The sequence below is a fragment of the Stegodyphus dumicola genome, chromosome 11 (assembly GCF_044657685.1).
Source record: "Stegodyphus dumicola isolate Sdum_Otavi_A_Nest chromosome 11, ASM4465768v1".
Classification (NCBI taxonomy): domain Eukaryota; kingdom Metazoa; phylum Arthropoda; class Arachnida; order Araneae; family Eresidae; genus Stegodyphus; species Stegodyphus dumicola.
In genome coordinates, this window is record NC_140778.1 from 18,651,037 (window position 1) to 18,657,693 (window position 6,657).

A 6,657-nucleotide genomic window follows, 5' to 3' on the forward strand; every position below is an offset into this window, starting at 1 on the left:
GTTGAGTCTGTTAATCAAAAATTCGATGAAGATTTACAAAATATGAAATAGAGAATAAACTAAATTCTAAATTCGAGATCCTGGGCTCCTGGTGGCCATGTTCGTGTGGCGGACTACGTTATTTAAAACTGTACGGCTCTACCTGCTGCTGTTTTTTCACAGGTGGAGAAATATACTTACATTCATGCAGACTGTTTATTATTTAACTTTAGTAAATGTTACACAAGGTAATCATATTTGTTGGCAACAATCTGAAAAGCACGTTCGCGTTTCGACGCGAAATGCCGTTTGGAGACTGATATCCCCCTTCGAAATAAACGTCCGTTTTGGCTTAAAAGTACAAAATGAGAAAGAAATGCAAAGAGAAAAAACTATTATGGAGAATTTAATAATAAAAAGAGGAAGAGGTGACGCCAGTGTAAATGTAAGCAAACTGCGGAGGTGAATAGGCTAATGGGCGGGATAGAAAAATCTTCTGACTCTCATGTTTGAAACCGTTAAATTCCTTTATTAAAAAGGAAATTGTTGTATGTAGTACATTCAATCTGTAAGCAGGATTTGTAAACAGTGCAAGAATACGATTAATCACTGAAAACTCTATAGTTTCAAACCTATCGTAAACGTTTTCCTACAAAGCTAAGTACAAAACTAATTTTGGAAATATATGGAAAACATTTTTGAATGAAAGTGATTCTGGGAGGCAGATTTGTCAGTAATATATGAGTATTTCGTAAATTATAAGTCTGAATATCCGGATTAATATTGGTTTGTTAATCGTGAATAAATAATTTTGATTGTCACGGCGCAGATAGGAAGGAGCCTTGCAAAAATATAGAATCTTTTACAAATGATATTTTATGAGAGTTTGCTACCAAGGAATGATTAAAAGTTTGTTAAAGTCATTGTTGAATATGAAGTCGATATTTTAATCTTTTCCTTTTACACTTATTTACATTGTTTGATATCGAATATCCCAAACAGAAAATCAGTCATTTTTCTTTTTGATTTCATGGCCACTTAATGTTGCCACTCCACTCCACTCCAACTTTACTGTATCAAAAACTAGATGATGACGAAATAAATCAATGTGATCGAAACGATACTTCATCAGCAGTATTCCTGTACGTAAAATTATCTGTATTATAGGTACTAATAAACTAGATTTTATACCACTTTCTACGTCAACACGCACTGCGTTTGATTTTTTATTATAAATATTTAATTTTTTCTTGCATTTAATAAGTAAAATCTTGCCTTGGTATATAATTTTACTTTTGTATTGCGTTTATTTCCGTGACTGCAAATTTTTATTATTGTGATACTGGAACCTACCTCAAGGGCAGTATGCTACTTTAAATAAAGTGTTCATCAATATCTGTAGGTTGATACCCAACAACGCAAGGCCGGGAACACAGGAAATTTCTGGAAACAGAACGCATAACCTAAACAAATTTTATACTCTTTACGAAACAGAAATGGTGCGCGTTTATTACGTACCAGTTTCTTTTTGCACTTATACGCTGAAAACAATTGGCTGCTTTTATCTATCCGAAAGCTTAGTATCTTTTTTTTTTATCTTTTTTAATGAAATTGTATTGCCTTTTCGAGGCGAAGCGGTGGTCTTATAATGTTCAGTTTCACAATAGGATGTTTTGCTGAATACTTCTTTGTTTTATACATTGCAGCAACATAATTGCAATTTAGATCTGAAATTTGAATGCCAACAGATCTCCATTTAGTATACAGCTTGCGAATTTATAAGAAAATTCCAAAGTTCTTCTTTAGGGAATTTTTTTTTTTTTTAATTATTGGTAAGCCAGCCCAGTTTCATAAACTAAATAAAATTTAGCAATTTGAATATTTTAACTGCGAAAGGTCTTATTCCTGGAAGACATCTAAGCAAGCTCCAGTTTTTATTCCTTAAATTGACGGGAAACTAACAGGCTAATGAGCACCTGACGCAATGACTGTTTTGTCGATGGCGAAAAGAAAGAAGGAAATACACTAACTTCTATAACTGCTGCTTAATCTTGAAGTATCACTCTGCCATTTCCATGGAGGTAGGAAGTAAGAGGGAGTGGCCATAACCGGTTTCCCCCATACCCTGCTCTGAAACACTGGCGATCTCTATTGAAGTAATGTATGTTCCTAATGTAGTGTATTTATTTAATGTACTGTATGTCTCTAATGTAACCATGAATCCTTCCAGAATTGTATAACTGTAATTATCGCAGTTCGAAATTCACAATACCGTACAATGCACCAATGTAGTGTTCGCAACGAAACATATGTAAATCATGCAACACACAACTCTAATGAAAATATTATGCATTATAGGTATTGAGCATACTTCCGCATAGCGCTACTGCTTTACGCACACCTTTCTATGTCTCATATGTTTCTTAGGTGTACAATATTTGCATTTATGTGCTCTATGTGTTCCCGTATGTATTCTATGTGTCATGTTAGTTATTCTCGTGTGTATTTTTATGTCTTTATGCTATGTAATTATGAGTGTGTTTTTATGTTTATTTTTGTGCATAAATATGCTTCAGCTTATATGTGTGTTTTAGTATTTTAATGCTATCCTTTATATTCTTTTTAAGTTACTTTGTCTTATAAACCACGTCCTATGTAACATCTACTTGACACCTAGCCTCTATATGGAAATGTAAACTCCCGGTGCAGCCTCATAAGGCTCCAGGGAACTGTTGCTTCGAGATAGTGGAGGACGTGGGACATATGCCTGTTTTCCTATGTTATACACAAGGCGTCCCCGTCCTCCTGTCACCTGTCTGTAAGGTCTTCGATATCGTCGTAGTAGCATCTTTAATTGCTTCTTTACGGAATTAAATGGCAACAATAAAAAAAGATAAATTTTTCCGCCTCTGTTACTGGTTTTATACTTTGCGAATTGCGCACTAGAAACGAGGGCTATGATCGCAATTCATGTTCATGTGCCTTGACGTTTTGATCATTTGCATGTTCGATCAAGATAATTTCATATACTAAATTTCGTCACGATCGAAAAAGTCCTTTTCGGTGCTTTGAGTTTTTTTGCAAAAGAGTGTGGACTGTAGTTCAGGAGTGCCTGTGGAAGTCACAACCACCCCTCCGACAGAGCCGTTTTAACTCCTGAATAGTTCTGGGTGGGTGTTGGCGTATTGTAGTAGTCGTTCGAAGAGCATGGCAAGTATGTTAAATAGAATTAATAGGTCTTAAGTCAGAAGATGTGGTTGGCCAGTTCCTTCGGTGAATATTCTCGCTTTACAGATAGTCATCAACCACGTGAGTATCATATGGCGTTACATTGTCGTCCATAAAAATCAACATTTACAGTCAGGCTTACAGTCAGGTCACATGGAACCTTCTGGTAACTGTCGTCCTTGAAACGTATGTTTCTTGGCAGAAGCGAGGTTACGAGATAACTGTGTGGCTGTAGCCGTCTTCCAGCGCTTGGCTGAAAATACCAAATAAACGCCGTGATTAGTCGTTTGGATCTCGGGCGACCTTGCCCTGGTCTTCTGGAAATCTGATTGAACTCATTCGAGATGACACTTGATGTGATATTCATTTCTCTTGCAACCTAAGCTTCTGGTTGCTCTGCCTCAAGCCTACGAAAGATTCTTACTCTCATACCTTCGTCTATGCGATGATATATACTGATTTCATACAAAAACAGCAAAACTCAATGAGATTATTCAAGAAAGACTACAAAAATCACTACTCTGTTACAGAGCGGAATGAGCTGGTCGTGGAATTTTATACCTCCTGCTGGCCTAGCGACGCCCACATGTGTGCGAAAAATCATCGCAGCACCACAAGTGTCACAGTGACATTATATGACAACCACCTGTCCAAGTCTTGTGTAATATTTTAGGAGAAAGTTTTTGGAATGCGACGAAACTAAAATTTTAACTAAACAACGCTATTAGAAAAACACTGTTGCATCGTTCAAAACGAAATTGATAATGTCCCTAATGAATCTTACACTAAATTATTCTAAATTTCGCAATCGATTACGTCAGCTTAACTGCAAATGTTTAGAAACGTGTGAATACCTAAAGTATTTCTTATCACTTTCTTTTTTAAACCTTTCTTTTAAATAACTTTTCAACTGAAATGAAATGGGTGAAACTGTTTTTGAAATAATTCCTTAAATTGTTCTTCAATAAATTTGCTATTCGAATAATCATCTTGAGAGCTTTCAAGGTATCTGAAAAAATATTTCGATGCTTATGATATATTTGAGCTTAACAGATTCCATATCAACCAGACATCCTTTGCTGGACCTTTATTTGTTTTTCATGTTTTGTAAAATTTCAAAGGACGTTTGCCTCAGCAACCAGGCACTTTGCTACATAAGCATTTCACGGGAATGGTCGAACCTATTGGTACTTTAGCTGTCTCATCATCGAGAACATTCTCGAATAATTCCCTGAAGGGGTGAATTACATTGACAATAAACGGAAAGCTCTGCACCATTTTTGGTGAAGAACAACATATCATGGGCCCGATCTAGTGGTCTTCCTACATCTCTCTTATTATCACACACTATAAGAATTTCGGCTTCGATATTAGTTGTCGCCCAATGGCGGGGGAGCGGTAAAATCGCTGAGCACTGTCTATTGCGACTGGCAGTTGTTTTCGGGGGGAGATATCAAAGGATGTTTACCTTAGCAAGCACGCACTTTGGTAATTAAGCATTCGAGGAGTAAGTATCGGTAGTTTACCTGCCTCATCACCGAGAGCATCGTCGAATAACCTCCAGAGTGGGCGACTTGAACTTGCAATAAAGGGCAAGTTCTGCTAAACATTTGCTGCAGAACATCTCAAGGGCCGGATCTAGTTGCCTCGCAGCCGATCTCCTCTTATCATCCTCTCTAGAAGAATTTCGTCTCTCTAGTAGTTAGCGCCCAACAGCGGAGGAGCGTTAAAATAACTGAGAACTGGATGTTTGCAATTGATTTGGATTCCACGCGAACTATTCCGCTTGCGCGGCGGTTCATCTACACGTACAAATTGTTCATAACATTGATCAATTGATTTTTGAACACGACAGAGACCATCTATGAATTCCCTTAATGTGGGGCGTGAAACACCAAATGATGGAGACACCAAATTTATTTGAATGATGATGCAAACTTATTCTAAAAATAAATAAAAATACGAAACGTAAGTTGCCAAACAAAAGCAAAAAAAGTATGGTGTCGAACTGCCCCGCGTCGAAACGACCTCGTGTCGAATTGATCACGCGTCGAAACGTTGGCGTCGAACCGTTGGTGTCGAAACGTTCGCGTCGAACTGACCTGTACCGGCCATTTCAACAAGAACGCGGCATCCATACGTTTACCTCAGCAAAGGTTCCGCTAATGGCATGTAACTTAAGAGGATAAAAATGCGTACAGGACGTTTGAAACAAAACTTAAATGGGTACCTAACAAAGAGAATGGTTTTGGTAAATGGATGAAAATTAAACAGCTATGTATTCATTAAAACACTTTAACTGCTTTAATGCTTGGCTCTGGAAAGCTATAAAAAATGGCATGGAAAAGAGCGTGATCATAATTCCAAAATGCGGCTGGTACTTTTTATAAACATTCTCTTTTTTCTCACAAACATTATTTTCATTGTCTGGCCATATTTTAAGATCAACATACAAATTAATATTTAAAAGCATCGTTAAATTGTTCCAATAAAAACAAAAAATAGATAAGTAAATAAAATAAAATAATGATATTCGCAGACCGTTGCTTACACACTAAATACTGTAACTGATAAAAACTTCCGCTAGACCTTTTGGAAAGCAGTCCTCAATTAAACATAATTCAGCTTTTGAAAGCATACACCAAATATTTGTTTCAAAATATTAATATCTTCAGCACAAATTAGATCAAACTTGTGAATTACGTTTTCAAAACATTTTAAAAATTACAGACTGAAAAAACAATTTAAGCACAGTACGAAGCAGACGAATTAAAAAAAGCACTGCAATTTATTCCAAAACCACCTCTTTGCCTTAAATAGACGACGCAGTTTTATTTAAAAACATTACAAGGATTAGCGTTGAAATTGTTCTGTTTTTTTCGCAATCTTAAAAATACATATACTTGAAGAGTATACGAGAAAACTAGTAAGCAACAAATGGATGATAATTTTTTTCATCATAAAAATAATCTCAAACTGTAAGTATACTTCTACAAATCCATGGCATCATTCAGTCGAAACCTGTTTCCATGTTACATGTATTTTATAAAGAAATTTGAAGAATGAATTTTGCAAAGTATTTAATAGTCTAATCTATATAAGCTGCATGCATTAGTTTAAACGTTCGTAATGGGATATCCCAGATTTGCTTAAAAAGTTCTCAGAGATTAATCCTAATATTCACCGACGGTAGTGAATGACAATACCATGCATTTGTTTATAAACAGAAACTAACTATTTGTGTGGCTTATTGAAATACCGAGTCGAAGTTTTAATATTATTATTCTACACAAGTCTGATATAATTTGCGTGTCTCATCTCCGTAGGAAATTTGAGTGTGAAAACGTTGATTTGCATTTTGTTGCTAGGTATTTTTTCCTTCATTTAAATTTTTTTAATCAACATGTCTGTAGAAAATTAATGTCATTGATTTAATTGCGGAAGTTCCCC